Here is a 19,756-nt window from a genome sequence, read left to right on the forward strand (position 1 = left end):
GCCTCGGCCTCCCAAAGTGCTGGGATTACAGGCATGAGCCACTGCGCTTGGCCTGCATGCTTATTTTTTTAAACCAGAGGTACACGGGTATACAAAATAAAGCATGAAAGGCCCATTTCATCCTCTTCCATCACTCTCACTCCCCTTCGCAATGGAGTCCACTTCTACCCGCATGGAGGGTGTCCTTCTAGAATCATTTGCAAACAGTACACACACACACACAGTTTTGTTTAGTTTTTATTTTAACTTAAATGGGGAGTTAGTTTATCTCTTCTACAAAGGCAGCGATGTCCAAAAATATTTTCCACTTCATGACTCTCTTACAGTTTGAAAAATGTTGATGCCTGTTGTCAGAATCTTTCCTCTACTCTTAAGAACCCTTAGCTTCTGGAAAAGTTTAATCTGAGGTATCGTCTCCTCAGAGAGGATGGAGTGAGGCATCTGTGTGAGGCCTTTGGACACCACTCGTGTAGCCTGATAAACTGAAGTAAGATTCTGTCATTATGTCATACCTTGAAATGGGGAACCTGAGGAATCAGCCTGAGACGTTGGAGAGAAAGTGGAAACAGAGCGTCTGAGTTGGTCTCAGGGCCAGTTTCCTGCCCACATCCCTCCAGGATTCTGGGACATGGGCTTTTGTGTTCCCTCTGTGTCATCCTGGATGCTGAGAGTGGGGCTGCTCAGATGGATGCTGGTAGTCCCCCGCCTGCCCAGCGAGGCCGCCTTGCCCTCACTGGAGCCATTCCCCGGTATTGACACATCTCTCCTTCCCCACCCTCAGGGGGACAGATATTCTTGTAGTTGAGGCAGAGGCCATGGGACAGACATGGCCATTTTATTTGGGAGGGAAGGAGAGTTTAGAGAAAATGTGGAAAGCCTCTGCTTCCTTGAGGAGGTGGGGCTCTTCGCTCTGGCGTTCCCCTGCACTCAGGATGGTGCAGCTCAGAGCTCACTGTGGGAGACACTCACACCGTTCCTCTCAGCCCTACCGCCTCTGTGCCAGCCACTGCCTGTTCTCTGGGTTTCTCTCTCTGTCCGTCTCGTTACTGTGTAAATCGAGTCCTTGTCCATTTCTCACAGGTTACTTCCTCAGCCTCACTTTCTAGTTAACAGTTTTCTGATTCTCTGAAATTATTTCCCATTATTCACTGTGTCTGATGATAACCTCCTCGTTTTCTCTTTCTGCAGCCAGGTTTGTATTGTGCCGTCTACAGGTGGCATAAACACAGGAACCCCTTCCCTCTTCCTGGCCTGTGGACCTTTCTGTGAGGCTTGGGGTAGCAGGAGAGAACAACAATGACAATGCCCCTTCAGGGTCCCTCTTCTCATGAACAGCCCCCTCTACAGCACAGAGGACAGTCTCTCCAGCTCTCTCCGGAAAGCAGCATTTTAAATTGCCTCACTCCAGCTCCTGTCTAGAGTCCAGCCGAACAACAGAAGGAAAGTTCACCTTTACCAGTAAGCATTACAGATTTTTTTAAACCCTTTAACATATATGCTTACATTTTACCCATCAATCCAAACCTGTCAGCTTATTCTCAAAAAATAATCATACAAGTTGTAAAATGTATATTAAAAGATAATGATCATATCTGTTTTAATATGAATAAATTAAAAGAGCACATAAATACAAAATTATATTTAAAACTGGCTAACTTCATTTTAGTACATCTATCTAATAGGCTGCATGAATACATTAGCAGTGTATTAAAGGAATATTTATTGATATGGAAACATCTACTTCCTATATTACAGCAGGCAGTGCAAGCCTGATGTCTACTTTGGTAGCATCTTAGTGGGGCACAGATTGTATGGAAACAGAAAGTTCATTTTAGCATAACAGCTATGAGTCAGAATTTTTTGTGGCTGTTCTTGAGTACAGTTAAACAGTTTTTGAGAAGCAAGCCAGAGTGTCTCTGAAGATTGAACAGAGTGGTAGCTGTAGCAAGGATAGTCCCATGTCAGTGCTCACTCATGACAGCCAGGTTGTGCTGAAAGGATTGTGATGACATTGTCAGAAGCATTCCATTGATGTGACATCAAGCTCTAGTTTTTACAGGACTGAAGGTTGGGATTTGTGGTGTAAGGCAAACTTAAGTACCAGAAAAGGCCTGTACTTCCTTCTGAAGTGTCTGAAGTGATACTTACTAGATTTTGTCAGTAATTAGTTAAATTCAGGGCAGTAGCTGTGGTTTGAAAAAGATGCACAAGGGAGTTTTGGTTTTTTAAGTGGTAGAAGGAGACGACAGAGGTCAAAATTAATAAAACAAAGATCAAGTTGATCAAATAAGCATTCTAGAAGGTGTTTTAATGTTTTAGAGGGTATCAAAGTGTGATAATGGAAAATAAAAAAGGTGCTGAAGAATACAAAAGTTATTAATCTTGTTCTGCCATCTTGAGCAGAAGCTACCAACTTCTGCAGTGAGCACTTTTGGAGGATTTCTAACAGCTCTCAGTTTAGCAGCTCCTGGTGGGTTGGATGCCCAGTGGTCAGGAAGGAGTGATGTGTGTCTCTGAAGTTGAGAAACATGAATCCAAGGGTCAACACCTTGGAGTTCTACTGCTGTGTCAGTTAACAGAGGCTTAAGAGCAGTTTTTCTCTAGTGCCCTTTTCAGAAGACCAAATCCCCAGGTTACAGAGCATGCAGGGCCTGCACAGATGGCTATTGTAGAAATGCAGCGTTTACCTGTTGGTGATAAAGCTGGAGTTATTGTGAGTACCCTTCAGCAATGAATCATATCAGCTTGTACTCATAATGTAGAACCTAGGATTGCAAGTAGTGAGGCAGCCTGTTATGAATTCCAAAGGTGGCCACCTGTAGGTCCTGAAGATACTTCCATCAATAGCACTCCTCAAGCCTTAGGAGATTAAGGGTTTTAAGAGCTCTGATAATTATACTTTTAGAATTTTAGTTCTGTCTTTTCCCTGAAGTTTGTGGATGATAAAGGTCAGTAGAGATTCTGAGCAAAAAGTAAAGCATTGCAGGGTTCCGTAACAACAGTACCAGTGATATGTGTGTTCCTCTTAACTGCAAAATAAGTTGGGATTTTCCAAGTCAGAAATACAACAAAATTAAGCAAATTTGTTCCTAGCACTATAGCTACCACTCTCCAGTAAGGTAAAACATCAACTAACCCTAAGAATAAACAACAATAATCAGAATGCACTCATAGCACATTTGGAGATGTTCAAAGGGGCAGTGAGACTTCGGTTCCTGTCCATGACCTATCCTTAAAATCTTGCCAGGATTGTGTCATTGTCAGGTTGGACATATTTTGGAAATATCTATGAAACCTCCTAAAATTATCCCCATCGGTGTTGGTTCAATATCATGATAAATAAAAAAGAACAAGGTCATGTCCTTTACAGGAACATGGATGGAGCTGAAGGCCATTATCCTTAGCAAACTAACACAGGAACAGAAAACCAAATACCACATGTTCTCACTTGTAAATGGGAGCTAAATTATAAGAACACATGGACACAGAGAGGGGAACAACAGACACTGGGGCCTACCAGAAAGTGCAGGATGGGAGGAGGGTGAGGATAAGAAAAAATAACTGATGGATACTAGGCTTAATACCTGGGTGAAAAAATAACCTGTACAACAACCCCTGTGACATGAGTTTACCTATATAACAAACCTATACAAATACCCCTGAACTTAAAATAAAAGTCGAAAAATAAAAAATAAAATAAAAATCATGGCAGATTTATCTCTTGTATTATGGGTAATATCATGAAGCACTTTTGCTGAATTCTACATTTATCATGGCCATTTATTTAGGTAATGGAAAACTTCTCAGGGTTCCTTAATTTGCTGTCCATTTTATAAGGATTCCTGTAACAGTCAGAAAATGTCCTTGTTTTTTAAACCATTTCAAAATCATGGGCCAACCCAAAAGCATACCCACCATCAGGACAAGTATTTGTTTTTTATCTTTTGTTGGCTGGCATGTCTGGACAAAGGCAATTTAGCCATCTGAACAGACTTCATTTCTTTGAGAAGCCTAAAGGTAAATTCAAGTCTGTGATAGCATAACATAATTGGCAACTTTTAGTTTTTCTTTTTAGGTATGAACCATCTACAAACAATTAAATGAGGGGTGTCCAAAAAATAAAATACTTGGGAATATACCTAGCCAAGGAGGTGAAAGATCTCTAAAAGGAAAACTACAAAACACTGCTGAAAGAAATCATTGACAACACAAATGGAAACACATCCCAAGATCATGGGTGGGTGGAATCAATATAGTAAAAATGACCATACTGCCAAAAGCAATCTAAAGATTCAGTGCAATTCCCATCAAAATACCATCATCATTCTTCACAGAACTAGAAAAAATAATCCTAAAATTAATATGGAACAAAAAAAGACAATGCATAGCCAAAGCAAGACTAAGCAAAAAGAATAAATCTGCAGGCATATTATCCAACTTCAAACTCTACTATAAAGCTATAGTTACCAAAACAGCATGGCACTGGTATAAAAATAGGCATGTAGACCAATGGAACAGAATAGAGAACTCAGAAATAAACCCAAATACTTAAAGCCAACTGATCCTTGATAAAGCAAACAAAAACATAAAGTGGGAAAAGGACACCATCTAGAAGAAAGAAACTGGATCCTCATCTCTCACCTTATACAAAAATTCAACCATTGTGGAAGTCAGTGTGGTGATTCCTCAGGGATCTAGAACTAGAAATTCCACTTGACCCAGCCATCCCATTACTGGGTATATACCCAAAGGACTATAAATCATGCTGCTATAAAGACACATGCACACGTATGTTTACTGTAGCATTATTCACAATAGCAAAGACTTGGAACCAACCCAAATGTCCAACAACGATAGACTGGATTAAGAAAATGTGGCACATATACACCATGGAATACTATGCAGCCATAAAAAATGATGAGTTCATGTCCTTTGTAGGGACATGTATGAAACTGGAAGTCATCATTCTCAGTAAACTATCGCAAGAACAAAAAACCAAACACCGCATATTCTCACTCATAGGTGGGAATTGAACAATGAGAACACATGGACACAGGATGGGGAACATCACACTTCAGGGACTGTTGTGGGGTGGGGGGAGGGGGGAGGGATAGCATTGGGAGATATACCTAATGCTAGATGACGAGTTAGTGGGTGCAGTGCACTAGCATGGCACATGTATACATATGTAACTAACCTGCACATTGCGCACATGTACCATAAAACCTAAAGTATAATAATAATAAAAATAAATAAATAAATAAATAAATAAATAAATAAACTCAAGATGGATCAAAGACTTAAATCTAAGACTTGGAACTATAAAAATTATAAAAGATAACATCAGTAAAACTCTTCTAGACGTTGGCTTAGGCAAAGAGTTCATGACCAAGAACCCAAAAGCAAGTGCAATAAAAACAAAAATAGATGGGACCTAATTAAACTAAAAAGCTTCTGCACAGCAAAAGAAATAATCAGCAGAGTAAACAGACAACCCACAGGATGGGAGAAAGTATTTGCAAACTATGCATCAGACAAAGGACTAATATCCAGAATCTACAAGGAATTCAAGCAAATCAGCAAGAAAAAAAAATAATAATAATCCCATCAAAAAGTGGGCAGAGGACATGAATAGACAATTCTCAAAAGAAGATATACAAATGGCCAACAAACATATGAAAACTGCTCAACATCACTAATCATTAGGGAAATGCAAATTAAAACCACAATGAGATACCCCCTTACTCCTACAAGAATGGCCATAATAAAAAAATCAAAAAAACAGTAGATGTTGGTGTGGATGCAGTGAACAGGGAACACTTCTACACTGCTGGTGGGAGTGTAAACTAGTACAACCACTATGGAAAACAGTATGGAGATTCCTCAAAGAACTAACAGTACAACTACCATTTGATCCAGCAATCCCACTACTGAGCAGCTACCCAGAGGAAAAGAGTTCATTATATGAAAAAGACACTTGCACATATGTTTATAGCAAAACAATTTGCAATTGCAAAAATATGGGGCCAGCCTAAATGCCCATCAACCAAAAAGTGGATTTTAAAAATGTGGTGTGTGTGTGTATATATATATCACATTTATATACACACATATATGTATATTTATATACACATATATATATATATCTTGTGAAATACTACTCAGCCATTAAAAGGAACAAAATAATGGCATTTGCAGCAACTTGTATGGAATTGGAGACCATTATTCTAAGTGAAGAAACTCAGGAATGGAAAACTAAATATTGTAGTTCTCATTTATAAGTGGGAGCTAAGCTACAAGGACGCAAAAGCATAAGATGATAAAACGGACTGTGGAGATGAGGGGGGAAGTTGGGAGGGGGACGAGGGATAAAAGACTACACATTGGGTACAATGTACACTCCTCAGGTGATGGGTGCATCTCAGTAATTATCACTGAAGAACTTATCCATGTAACCAAAAATCACCTGTTCCCCAAAAACTATTGAAATTTTTAAAAGGTTAAAAAATAAAAATTTAAAAAAAATCTGAAAGAGCATGGTAGTTCCTTAACAGAGATAAAGCCACCTCCTTTAAAAGAAGGATAGGCAACTAGCAAAAAGTGGTGAGGATATTCTGTGAATATAAGAGTCCGCAGAGCATGGGGAACCACTAAGTTTAGCGGAGGCGTCAGAACTAAATCTACTGAAGTTGAAGTTTTCTCATATTTTTCTATCGCTATTATAACTCTTAGGGAGGTGGATAACCAAGAAGCGCTGACTGTTTTCTCTCACTCAGTAAAACAGTGTTCACTATGGGGAACCATTAAGTTTGGTGGAAACTCTAGGACTAAGTTGGTTGAGGCTTCCACAAGCTTTGCTGCTGCTGTCATAGCTCTTGGACAGATATGTTTTGGCTACTGGCTCTAATGAAAGACTGAGATGGCCCAAAGGCCTCTGCTCAGTGCTGCCCTGAGACGTACTGGAGACAGAGACAAAAGGAAAAATGTGTGTCCCTGTGTACATGTATTTCTGTATTTGCTAGTGGCTATTTTTTCCAGAACATTAAAGAAATATTTAAAATACTGAAAAATTGAAAACTAGGTTATTAAAACTCATATTAAGTTCACATATATAATTTCACTTCCCTGGTTTTAATGGAAGTGAACTCATTCAAAACAATAAAAGGCTGATAAATTGTATTATATAAAAATAAAATTATTTTATTATACAAAAATAAAATTATTTTATTCAAAAAAAAAAAAAAAAAGAAAAATCCTGGCCAGGCGCCGTGGCTCACGCCTGTAATCCCAGCACATTGGGAGGCCAAGGCAGGCAGATCACCTGACGTCAGGAGTTCAAGACCAGCCTGGCCAACATGGTGAAACCCCGTCTCTACTAAAAATACAAAAATTAGCCGGGCGTGGTGGCGGGCACCCGTAATCCCAGATACTCAGAAGACTGAGGCAGAAGAATCGCTTGAACCTGGGAGGGGGAGGTTGCAGTGAGCCGAGACTGTACCACTACCCTCCAGCCTGGGCAACACAGCAAGACTCTGTCACAAAAAAAAAAAAAAAAAAAAAAAAAAAAAAACCAAAATAAATTACACACTGAGAGAAAAGATCAGTAATATATAACACAGATACATGTGTAATATCGCTAATGTATAAATAACTTTTTCTACTCGATGGAAGAAATTTTCAAAAACCTGATATGAAAATGGTCAAATAGTCAAAGACATAAACAGACCATTGACTGAAAAAAGCATTAAAATGTCCCTTAAACATGTGAAAAAACATTCAGCCTCAACCATAATAAGAGAAATGCAAATTAAAATAACACTGAGATATCATCTCTCACCTAGCAGATTGGCAAAAATGTAAACAGACACTAACACATTCTGCTGGCAAGGCTTGAAGAAAGTAGACGCTCAAGCATTTCTGATGGGAATGGAAATTAGAACAGCCTTAATGGGGGAAAATTTGATGATATCTAACAAAATGGCACATGCTTTTCCCCCTTTCTATAATTTATCCTGGTAATACATATTCAAATATATACAAAAATACATATGTTTAAGGATTTTCATTGTAGCATTGTTTATAATTGAAAAATATTAGAAACAACCAAAATGACTTTACATAGGAAAATGGTTGAATGAACTATGGTACATCATCGAATGGAATAGTCTGCAGCTATAAAAATGAATGAGGATGACATCTATAAACTGATATAGAATGGCTTCCAAGATATGCTGTTAAATTTAAAAAGCAAAGTGTGAGAAAGTGTTTATGGTATGCCACATTTTGTGCAAGAAAGAAAGTGGAATAAGAAAATATATACTTGTCTGCACAACTATACAAAAAGAAACTTAGGGAAGGAAACCCAGAAACTAATGAGATTGGTTCCATATAGGAGTGGGTGGAAATGGAGTGACTAAAGTTGCAGATAGCAAAATAAAGTCACTTTTGTCAGACCCAAGCAAACTGGAGCCGGAACACACAAAGGAGCACAGCTCATGCTTCCACGTCTGAGACAAGGACTATTTCAAGGACTTTCTAAAATAACCCCATGAGAAATTCCTTCATCTTTTATACATCTCATGCTTTTCATGATCTACATTTTACATGCATTTTACATTTTACATGCATGCACATATTTCTATGACCAGGTTTATCACTATACATTCTTTAGGACTGTAGCAATTCTGATAAGATGCTAGGCCGATGCCTAGCAATGGCATCTCCACCAATGAACTGATGCTAATTCTAGCTTTGAGCCTCCAGAACCAATGAACTCTGTCTCCAAGCAGCTCACATAGCTTCTCCTTGCCAGTAAAAATTTCCCTTTACCTTTGGCTTGATGTACCTGTACCTATGGCTTGCTACAGCTGTGCTTCCCAGATTATAATCCTTTTGCTTACTCCTGAATAAACTCAACATATTAGGACATATTTTTCCCTGATGTCTTTTTTAGCCTGATGGGGTGAAAAGAATAAGACGGTGGGAGCAAGGTAGAGAAGATGGAGGGGAGTGACACTTCTCTGAGTTCATGTTTTTGTACAGCTCTGTTCTGACTTTTAGAACCATGTTAATGTTTCATGTACTCAGTTTTTTAGTAAATACAATCAACAAGGATAAAAGGAGGAAACACAACATTGAATACATATGGAAGCAAATGTACCGAACTGTAGGTTAAGTGAATGACAAAACACAGTACGGGTAGGGGGTGATAACAGAAGTTTTGAAGCCGTACTTTGCCTCTGTATTCTCAGGCTAGGGCAAAAAGACAGTAGCAAATACTGAACTCTGTTTAATAGATTTGTTTCCCACACCAGCATGAGTTAATAATTCTGAAACTACATTCTGTGTATTCTAGGACTAAGCAAATAAGTAAATATACTGTGGGTAACTGAAACCAGGTTTTTCACTGTTGGAGAAGGAAATTATATATATGGAAAGAGAGCAGGTTAAAATGAACTCTAGAGTGTTGGATTGGAACTGGTAGTATCAGTATGAACTCATGGTTTTTAAGAAAGATAGGTAGGTAAGTAGGTAGGTAGATAGATGAATGGATGTGCATGTGTGTGTGCATATTTACATAATACATAGACTACACACACGTGTGTATATGTATGACAGGGCCTAGAAATAACAACACTCTGGCAATGAACAGACCTATTCCAGGTCTTGGTTTGTTTTTATACACAATTCTCTGCTAAAAGGAATCAGGGTTTCTTAGAAAAATACCAGATTACAGGGTTTGAGCCAGGAAAGTACAAGATGAGCCTGGAATATCTTGTAGTAACAGAAAGTAAGGAGGTGCTCAAAAAGTGATAGCAGTGTGTCAAGAAGACACAAGATTCAACTTGGAGGAGCTCTCACAGGACTAATCTGGGATAATTTTGATCATCAAAATCACCAATGCTAGTAACAAAGCATAACTAATTAAATAAAATAAATATCTATGAATCCAGACTGACTGAATGGAAGATGGGTGGGTAGGTAGATGGATGGATGGATGGGTGGGTGGGTGGATGGATGGATGGATGGATGGATGGATGGATGGATGGATGGATGGATGGATGGATTGGGAGGGAGGGAGGTAAACTCTTCTTTACAGTAGAGTAACAACTAATAAATGTATGAGAAATAATGGCAGCAGAAAATTCACCATTTTACAACCATTATACCTCAAACACTAATCATCAAAGGATGCTAAAATTTAGTGGGTAAAGTCTGATGAGAAACAGAATATTTATATCATCTCAAAGTATTTCCCAAAGCTTAATTACCAAGTGAAAATATTAACTTTGCAATGGCAGACAGAGCCTGGCAGACACCACCTTATCCAAGTGACCAAAGTTATTATCTCCAGCAGTGGAACAAAACCCAACATCATGTGCCTCCTGATAACAATGCACTGAGAAGGACACAATATCACTTCTGTGGCATTTCTGCCAGAAATACATAACTGGAATCTAATCATGAGGAAACATCAGACAAACCCAGATAAAGTCATTCTACAAAATAATTGTCCTGTACCCCTCAAAAAAGAAAAGTGAAAGAAAGACCAAGAAAAATCGGCTTAAAGAAGACTAGAAATGACTAAATGTAACATATGATTCTAGACTAAATCCTGGACAGAAAAATATGTATTTTTTCCTTCTCTGGCTATAAAGACATAACTAAGACATTCGGTGAAATTTGAATAAGGTTTGTAAATTAGATTATAGCATTGTATCTTCTTAATTACCTGCTTTTGATAACTGTGTGATAATTTTATAAGAGAATATTTTTATTTCTTGGGAAATACACAAGGATATATTTAGGGGTAACACAGCACATATATGTAGATCAGTATTAAATAGTTCAGAAAAAAATGATGTTGGGGAGGGAAAGAATTATAAGGTATATGTAGTTAAATATTAATATATATGGAACTTGAGAGGGGATATATGGAAATACTGTACACCAACTGTTACAAATTTTCTATAACTCTGGAATTATAAATAAAATTAAGTTTTTAAAAGAAAATCATGTAAGGCAGGAGGAAAGTAAAGTTAAAATAATCCAAGTTCCTTGAATGGCTCAGGAAAAGGAGTAAAGATTTTACTTATTTAAGTCAAAGAAAAATGTGGGAAATTGTAGGATAACCACTAAAGGAGTGGAATAAGGCAGTAAATCTTCCAAAGAATAGAGAAGAGAACTAGCTAGAGAATCTCTGGAAACCTGGACAAAAGGGCAGCTTTGGCACCAGCTTGATGATGGCCATCAGCTGCAGCCACAGTCTAGCTTGTGGCCAGACACACTCCAGTTGTTGCCAGCCCCTCCCTCACCCCACTCACTATTCCTTGTCCTCAGGACTGACCCAGGAGTTTGTCCCTTTGAATCAGCCAAGGAAGACTGGCTCTGATGTAAGTCCTACCCAGGGGGCCCAGAAGAAAACAGAGGATGGAGGCCTCCGAACACAGTGGGCAGCACTGTTGCATTTTTCCGATGCTGTGCTGGGCCCTGAATCAGGAAGGAGCCAGCTTCCAGGAGGTGAGCCTTTCAAGACAGCAGAGAGGCTGATGTGAGGGAAGTGTCCTCAGACTCAGAAGTAAATGCTGGGTAGGTTGTTGTGGGGGTCGGAGGGGAGGTTCTTGGCCAATCGTGAAATTTTTTTTAAATTGCCTGAGGCAAGAGGACCACCTGAGCCCAGGAGCTGTGATCACACCAATGTACTCCGGCATGGGTGTGGGTGACAGAATGAGACCCTGTCTCAAATAAAATAAAAATAAAAGTAAATTGCCCTCCCCATCTCATTTTTCCACTATTGGTAGTAATGCTTCTGCAAGCGAGTACCTATGCAAACATTTAGAGGGAGCACAAATGGGAGAGGAGCCTGCCTTCTCTGCCTTGAGGCTGGCAGTGGTGAGAAGCAGCCCCAGATTCAGACTGGGGATGTGAGCATGGAAAGCAAAAGTAAGATTATAATCCTAAGAATCAAAACAATAAGCAGGAAGCCTTTGTACTCAGAAAGTTCTGGTAAATCTGAAGGACTCCCCGCTCTGGGGCAGCTGGACACTTCAATTTCCCTAACACATGGCAGAAGCTCACAGCAAAGAAGCATCCCTGCACCTGCTGGCCCGCACCAGTCTGCCCATATGTCTTCCTGGATGCTGGTGTAGGGGTGACGAGATGGAACCAGAGTTTCTCCAAATGTCTGCATGAGCAGCAAACCACCTCCTACACACAGACCCCTAAGAGCCCTCTGAATCATGGACCTGGGAGAGGAACTTTCATTCCTTTGTTTGACTATCGTAGTAAGGGCAGTGCACAGATTTCAAGTCCTGGAAAGCACAGAGTTTTAATTATGCTCCTCCACAGCCACAATAAGGCCTGGCACAGAGTTGGCTTCAGAAGAATCATCAGCCTCTACCCAGTCTGGATCTCACCTCCCTACAGAGGCCTTAGATCCAGAAACAGCCAAGACTCCTTTGTGCCCCATCCCCCAATTCAGGTCTCAAACCTCCCTGTCATCTCACTGACCTGCCAAACAAGTCTGACTTAAAGATCTAACCTTTCACTAGAGGGTTTTAGGGTTTCAGTGTAAATAATTCTGTGGCATGACCAGACTGAACTCAACTGCCCATGGCCCCCGCAGTCGCAGACCAAGCCTACCCCAAACCTGCACACACAGAAGTGTGCACGCACACAGACGGGGGGACGAGGGGAATGGGAGGATCTGTAGCTGAAGGATGACCCACAGCTGCTGTGGGACAGCAGTGGCTGCAGCATGAGGACAGCTCTGGAAGAAGTGACTCAGGTCAGCCAAGCCAAAGGCCAATCAGACTTCCTTACCAGGAAAGAGGCCGCTAGGAGTCAGTGGGGTGGACCTTTAGGATAATCACAATGGAAGGGAGGATTCTGCCCAGGAAGAGGAACCAAGGTCTCACTTGGACTCACCACCCCATGGAAGGGAAGTCTCTTCCAGCAAAGAACTGCGTCCTGACAATCCCGTCTTCCTCCCTGAGCTGTCACCCCCACCACAGTCTGCTCCCAGTCACCCTCATGAGAGTCCTCTGGACATTGGAGTCTTCCTTGCACCCTGGACACCAGCACCTGCCAGAGCCACAGCCCTCAGCCTCTGGGCTGCTAATTTCAGGCCACACGATGCTATTCCCCTCTCTCAAATTTATAACATCAGTTGCTTCAGAAGAAATTCTTCCCATGCCCCCTGCTTAAAGGAACACAGGGAGGCTGAGGGAGGAGCAGAGGTGACAGGAGGAAGAGAGGTTGTCTCCTGGAAGTATGCTCCAGACCCCCAAAGGGCACGTCAGCCCTCAGGTGAAGGACTCCCACACCACCAAGCCCTCTGCAGCCCTGAGGCCCCCCAGACCCACTGACAGCAACAGGCAGCTGAGCTGGGAGAGCCGAGGCAATCCCAAATTACCACTGAGTCTTGATGAAATGGCCTGCGTGGAAAACGTCTTGCTCCAAACCACCAAGAAGGCATGGCTTGTTCACCAGCTCTTACAAACTTCAATTTACCTCCATTTTTGGAAAACAGTTTTTCTCCAAATTTAACAACACAACTTACGGACCAGGTAGCTGATTCCAGCCCCATCCCCTGTACCCAGATTCCTCCCTAGGGGCTCCCCTTCATCACATAGCTTCCTGTGCCCACTCTAAGCCAAGATCGAATCCACGTTGCCCAGCTGGGCCCCAACCTCCCCAACCCTTTCTCACTGCCCCTACAGATTAACCCAAAAGCTGTTTCTCTTCTAAGAGACTTTTCCTATTGGTTTTTGATCAGGGTACCGGGGCCACAAGAGGTTACATAGTCTCCTGACCCCTCTCTGACACCTTCCCCAGAAGAGGCGGCCCGAGGCCGCCTCCTACTGAATTGCCACCTGCCCCACCGAGAACCTGAAGATTCGGTCTCACAAAGGCCTCTCCACTGGCCCAAAGGCAGAGTCAGAGCAGATGGTTCAGGATATCTGCCCACTCCAGGGCTCTGCAGGCTCAAGGGCACCACTTGCTGTTTGAGGGGCTGCTGAGCATCTAATGAGATACAATATGAAAGTGCTTTGTGAACTGAAAAGCACCCTGCAGACACCGGAGGAGTTCAGGGGGAATCCAGGAACGTGATCAGGTGCTGAACCAGCAAGGGAGGCACTCAGGAACCTCCCGGGAGAATTCTGCCTGGGATTGTGCCACCCAAAAAGGATTCTTGGGAAATGGGGTCCATGCCAGCGATGGAAGCAGGCCTGCCCGGCAGAGACACCCACGTGCAACCACTGCCAGGAACAGGCCGCAGGGAGATTAGCTTTGGCAGGAACTGGCAGAGGGAAGCAGGGACCTCAGCCTGCCAAGTGCCCACAGAGGGGAGAGGAGGACTGGATCCCAGCCTTGGCAGGAACGAGCTCCCAGTAGGACTCGGCTCCCAGGAGTGAGGCGGGCAGCGGTGCCAGGTCTGGTGAAGGAAGGAGGATAAGAAACTGTTGGTCTGCAGTGCCGCACTCATGGGTCTGTCCTCTGGCAGAGGAGGTGCCAGAGTCTCCTCTGGGATCTCTCTATGGGATGGGTTTGGCACTTACAACCCTCTTCACGATAGCCGAGGAAGACTGCAGGCCTGCCAGGTTTTGCCCTCTGTCCCCGCTGCAAAGAGGCCAGGCACACAAAACAGAATTCTTCACCCTACTGTCCCCTTCCTTTACCAGGGGTGATTGTCAGCATACATAACGACTGATACTGTTCACAGTGCAGGCAGCGTTCCCACAAGCCACCACGGGACAGTGACACTGGGGAGGCACCATCCAGCAGACACAGCCTCAGGGGCCAGAAGTGTATATGGGGATTCCAGCACTGTCCCTGGGGAAGTGAATTCCCACTGAGGTCCAGGTGCACACCCTGGTCAAGAGGACACATAGGGACCGGGGTCAGAACCCAGGGAATACGCTGGGCAGACAGTGTATGGGCCAGTAAGCACCAGCAGGGTTCCAGGGCCAAGGTGGCTGGGGGCCTCAGGGAGCCTGGGGCCTCAGCCATTTCCAAATGACACCTAGTGTTTCAGTATTTTAGTAACTGGCCCTGCCCTACTTGACACGTAGTCTAAATATCAAGCCTGCCCTTCCCACCTCGAGCTCTTCCTGACATCCACCACCTGTCTCCCACATGAGGGGCTCCCAGGGCACAGGACCATAGACTGAGCCATCCAACCATCCTGTGACCCGCTTCCTCAACCCCCACACATTAATGACACTCCAGCCTTGGCCATGACCAAGTGCCTCTCCCTTCCTCGTATTTCTACCCTACTTACACTTTCATGACCACAAGTTCATATGAGCCTTGCCACAAGAGCTGAGTTTGTACCAACAAGTATTCCCTTTCAGCAGGGACACTGTAGCCAACCCACCCATGGCCCTGCTCCCACCTCTGTAAAGCCTTGAAAGAACCTGAGGTTCACCAGGTCATCTTCCCACCCAAACCACACTCTGTTCTGTCCCACACCCTGGTATATCACTCAGCCTTTCTTATCCAGGGCTTTCCTGCAGGCTGTACTGTGAGGCATACTACACACTCTGCACCCAGACTTTCTTTTCTTCCTTCCTGCCTCACCTAGGCCTGATTGCAGAAAGTGGTGGGGGGATGGGGGTACTCAATACTTGAAAGATTCCTTAAGGATTATTCCACCCAAGATACTAATAAGGATGGAGAACTGATCTGCCCAAGGCCACAGTGAATTAGAGACTGAGCAAGAAGGTAGCGCCCACATCTGACTCCTGTCTAGTTTGTTTTCTTCAGCAGGATAGACAAGAAGCCTACCTCTGCAAACCCAGGACAGACCCTCCTCCCCTGAGCAAGAGGAAATCGTCTCTTTTCAGCTCCTGCCAAGGTGTGGGCCCTTAGCAAGCAATAGGCCAGCTGAAGGCCTTGGAAACAATGCAGGCTAAAGAGAGGGTCACCATGAGCAGACCTGCAGGTCTGTCTACCTGGAGAAGTGGTTTTGTTTGCTCTATTTGTCTTGTTTTTTGTGTGTAGGGGTGGGGGAGGTGAGGAGGTGGTGTCGGAAGGGCAGTACCACCAAAGTGGCTAACATTTTCCAGACAGCAACCTGGCCCCAGTGCCACCTCCGTACCTTCAGGAACACAGCGGCCATGATTGGCGCTCAATGTGCCCAAGTTTACTGCATTGTCATGTGTAAGAAGATACAATGATGGTTGCAGTCTTAGAGGGTAGACTAGGTGCAAAGAGGGACAGGGGACTTGGGAACTGCCTCCCACTACCCCTATAAAAATATCTGCCTGATAACAATTTGGGCTGGGTGACTTATAAAGGAAAAAAGAAAAGAAAATCTCTGCCTGACAGCCACAAAAGAGCTGCTGCTCATGCCAATACACCTCATTCCCTAATTCCAAAATGGCTAGCAAGGTCCCAACATCAGCCTTTCCCAAGAAAAGTCTCCTTCAGAGTTATCATCCTAGTACAGGGTTCAGAAGAGGTCCTCAAAGCAGCCAATCTTGGCTTTAGATGATGATAGTGATACTTTAAACAAAAACATGAAAGAATTCAAGTTCCTTTGTAATCTAAGCAACCCACACCTTGAGGTTGGCCTGCACATCTGAAAGGGAAATCGAAAACATTTTATAAAATACAGCGTTTTAAAGAGCCAGGGAGGTAATTTTGAAAGAGGGACCAGAAACTTCCCTTTTAGTTAAGACTTCTTGCCTTTTTCCACACAGTGGTAAAGTCTTCTCTATACCACTCCAGTCTAACGTGACCCTGACTACGAGCACTCAGGGGTGGATGGGGAGTGGTTACTACTGTCAGGAATCCATCTGTTATGGATTAAAGGCTTCTGTGCCCCCCAAATTCCTATGCTGAAGCCAGAACCCCCAATGAGGTATTAGGAGGTTGGGGCTTTGGGAGGTAATTAGGTTTAGACTAGGTCAAGAGGGTGGGACCCTCGTGATGGGATTAGTGCCCTTATAAGACAAGAAAGAGATCTCTTGCCAATGCAATCTGACCACACAAGCATCAGGCATCACAGTCCAGAGGGGGCACAGTATAAAGGGGTGAGGACCCGGGTATTGAGTAAAGATGAGCTATTTGCAGGCAGGTAGCATCATAGCTTTCTGGGCCAAAGCAATAACGATACCACAAAAAGGAAAGGCAGGCAGCAGATCCTGGACAGTTTGGGCCAAAGGGACATCACAAGCACAGCCCTGCTCTATTAAGCAGTGAGCGCACGCTCCCACCAGGCCTGCTCGGCACAGCAGCTGAGGCTCCCTTTCTCAGGAAAGAGAGGCTATTCAGAGAGCTACTGCACTGCCTGAGACCCTCGGCTACTTCCACAGATGCCGCTAACAAGTGAAAGTAGACTTTAGGATGCTGCTTTCATAGTTAAGGATTAATTGGGTTTAAGGCTAGAACTGGAATTGGTCATTGAGTTTTAAAGACTGTCGCCAGATAATAAAGTTGAAAAATACGAAGCATCCAAAAATCTGAACGCCCAAGACCTTTTCCTACAGCTGTATCAGCCTCAGAGCACTCCTTCAAGATTCCATTGCTATTAAAATAGCTGAGTGAGGAAGAATCAGGACCAGCGCGGCCCCGCAGTCCCTCCCTACTGGCTCCCCGCCCACTAACTTGCAGATCAACTGTGATTTCCTCGTTGGCACCCACTCCAGCCCCCTCTCTGGCCCCGGCAATGAGACCAGCGAGCGGCGGTCAGAGTGGCGCCCCCGCGCTGTCGAGCGCCCCCGGGCTGTCGAGGGAGGAGCCCCCTGCTGTCGGCCCCGCCGGGCTCATTCGGTGGACTCGGGCGCCCCCGTGAGGCCGCGGGTGGGCGGTGCACCTGCCTGGTGCGCCCTCGGTCCCGGCGGCAAATCCTCGCGGCCAGGCACTCCCCTTGCGCGCCATCCGGACTGCCGCCCTCTTCCCCCGAGCCTCGTCAGCGCACGGCGGATCGGCTGTTTGCTAGGTCGCCGGGGTCCCTAGGGCCGAGTCGGCGGTGGCCGGCCAAGCAGAGCTAACGAGACCCTTGGGAGGGCAGCTGCGGCAGCCGGGCCATGGCAACCTGTCGCGCTGCCGCCGCCGCCGCCGCCGCAGTGTAGGCTCGGCAGTGCCCCCAGGCCCCGCACCAGCCCGCGACCTGCTCCGCCGCCGCCCTTCTCCCAGTCCCTGCCAGCCTGTCAGCGGAGGCCCCCACGAGCTCTACACTGGGCGCCGCCCCGCGCTGCCCCGCGGCGAAGTCGCCGTAGAGGAAGACCGGGCTGGGGGCAGAGGGGCGTCAGCCCAGCCCACTCCCAGTGCCATCCCCGAACGCGCCCTCCCCGGCCCCTCCAAAAACCTGGGTGTGGCCATCTCCTGCCTGGGGCTCTCATTGAACCGAGGCCTCATCCATCTAAAAGGAAACGGGGAGGGAAGGGAAAGAGCCAGTCGTCCTCTGGCGCCCAGCCTGGGATGTGAGGGTGCTCCACTGACACACTAAAGGGAAGGGCCCCAGAACTACCTACTGAGCTCCCCCGCATCTGGGTGGGGAGAATAATGGTGTTATTTCATAGGGGTGTCACGGCGATAATAATCTAACGTTTATTGTCCATTTGCCAGGAATTAGGCTGTGTACGTTACTCCAGTGACCTCATTTAGTTCTTACAACACTGATGGCCCCATCATGAGTGTACCTTTATTCCCATTTTACATATGGGAAAACTGAGGCCTAGGTTCATATGACTTGACCTGAAGGCGCACAGCCAGTGACAAAGCCAAAGCTCTTTACCCCAGTGTTTTCTCTTTTTTAATTATTTTTGGTACAGACAGGGTCTCTCTATGTTGCCCAGGCTGGTCTCAAAGTCCTGGTCTCAAGTTATCCTCCCACTTAGCCTCCCAAAGCACTAGGATTATAGGCATGAGCCACCACACCCGACCTACCCCAGTGTTTGAGAAAGTGTCTTCCAGGAGTCACAACTCCTCAGAACAAAGGATTCCATGGCCCAATAATTTGGGGAAACACAGCATGTTGTATTTCCCTCTGCTTTTGTGGGGTCTGACAACTCAGCTTAGTGAGTTTGAGTCTCTCCAAGAAGAAAAGTGTTTAACTTGGTTTGATTCAGTGTTTTCCAAACTTACTTGAACAGAGAACATTTTTTAAAAAGACATCCCACAGGATGCTAATAAGAATGTCTTTTTAAAAAGTGTTCTCTGTGTACACTTTTAGACACACTTGTCTCCTCAGTCTCAGATGTGGAAGTCTTTGTACCCTAAAAAGTGCTGTAAAACTATGAGGGCATGTTTTATTGTTGCTAGTGTTATCATAATCATCTTCATTATTTTTAGGAATTCTGTCCGTAGCCTCCTGGGACTCCACTCTGTGGTGCTGAACAAGAATAACTAACATTTACTGAGCATTGCCTGTGTGCCAAGCACTGTTCTAAGTGCCTTCTGTATATTAACTAATTTATTCCTTAAAAGTACCCAGGTATTATGGCCACCTGAGGAAAAAAGACATAGAATCTGAGGATCCTATGAGTAATAGATGTAAAATCCTTAAAAGAAAGCCCTTACAAGTGCTACGCAAGTGCTTGCCATTATTATCCCCATTGGACAGAGGAGGAAACTGAGGCATAGAGCAGTTAAGTGACTTGCTCTAGACCACACTAATAGTAAGTGAGTTGGAACCCAGGCAGCCAAGGGCAGGGCCTGTCCTGGTACCCACTGTGGTATCCTGCCTCTGTACCAGCCACGGAAAGTAAACCCCAGGTTTGCACCCTAATCAGCAAAGCCAGAATTT

At 44.4% G+C, this 19,756-nt stretch overlaps 1 long non-coding RNA gene across 1 annotated transcript; it reads right to left on the reverse strand.

The window, feature by feature from the left end:
- Positions 1–2,289: 2,289 nt before the first annotated feature.
- Positions 2,290–18,369, reverse strand: LOC100937504 (uncharacterized). The gene is made up of 2 exons (XR_010141782.1): positions 18,317–18,369; positions 2,290–2,687 (listed from the first exon to the last, which is right to left on the reverse strand). It is a non-coding gene; the product is annotated as an uncharacterized LOC100937504 (long non-coding RNA).
- Positions 18,370–19,756: the final 1,387 nt, after the last annotated feature.

Source organism: Pongo abelii, chromosome 9 (genome assembly GCF_028885655.2).
Source record: "Pongo abelii isolate AG06213 chromosome 9, NHGRI_mPonAbe1-v2.0_pri, whole genome shotgun sequence".
Classification (NCBI taxonomy): domain Eukaryota; kingdom Metazoa; phylum Chordata; class Mammalia; order Primates; family Hominidae; genus Pongo; species Pongo abelii.